Genomic DNA, 899 nt, shown 5'->3' with positions numbered 1-899 from the left:
TGATTTTTATTTATTCAAGTATACAAGAACCAGGGTACAGGCCAGATGTGTGGGAGGGTGAGAGGATGCAGCAGAGACAGAGCGGGGAACAGTACAGGCAGACTGACCGAAATACAGTGCTGAAATACATGCAGTGGGCCAGAATGGAGAGGTCTGCCACACCATGGGGCTGCTCCTGGCCGGCCAGGAAATCAAACTCCCACCGCAAAGTCCACGGACAGCTTCACAGTGCTGCGCTCAACCACCTGCACCACCAGGGGAGGCCTGCCTGCACACTCTTGACATTCATAGCATTTCCCTCCAGTGTGGAGTTTGTCATGCCTAGTGAGGGCTGACTTCCTGAAAAGTATTCCCACTCTTCACAATCATAGGGATTTTGTCCAGTGACATCTCTGATGTCCAGTGAGAGCTTGCTTACGGGAAAAGTTTTTCCACACTCTTGACACTCATAAGGCTTCTCTCTCTGTGACTTCTCTGATGTTTACTGAGGAACGATTTCTGGTGGAAGCCTTCCCACATTCTTGACACTCATAGGATTTCCCTCCATTATGAATTCTCTGATGTGTAATGAGGTGTGACTTACGGGAAAAAGCTTTCCACAAGCTTCACAATCATAGGGTTTCTCTCCAGCGTGACTTCTCTGATGTCTAATGAGGTTGGACTTACGGCAAAAAGCTTTCCCACACGCTTCACAATCATAGGGTTTCTCTCCAGTGTGAATTCTCTGATGTCTAATGAGGTTGGACTTACGGGAAAAAGTTTCCCACACCCTTCACAATCATAGGGTTTCTCTCAGTGTGAATTCTCTGATGTTTACTGAGGGATGATTTCCACTGAAAAGTCTTCCTACACTCTTGACATTCATAAGGCTTCTCTCCAGTGTGACTTCTCTGATGGAG

This window comes from Talpa occidentalis, unplaced genomic scaffold (genome assembly GCF_014898055.3).
Source record: "Talpa occidentalis isolate TD23 unplaced genomic scaffold, MPIMG_talOcc4v2.1 talOcc4.6, whole genome shotgun sequence".
In the NCBI taxonomy this organism is placed as follows: domain Eukaryota; kingdom Metazoa; phylum Chordata; class Mammalia; order Eulipotyphla; family Talpidae; genus Talpa; species Talpa occidentalis.
This window is presented reverse-complemented; position numbering follows the sequence as displayed.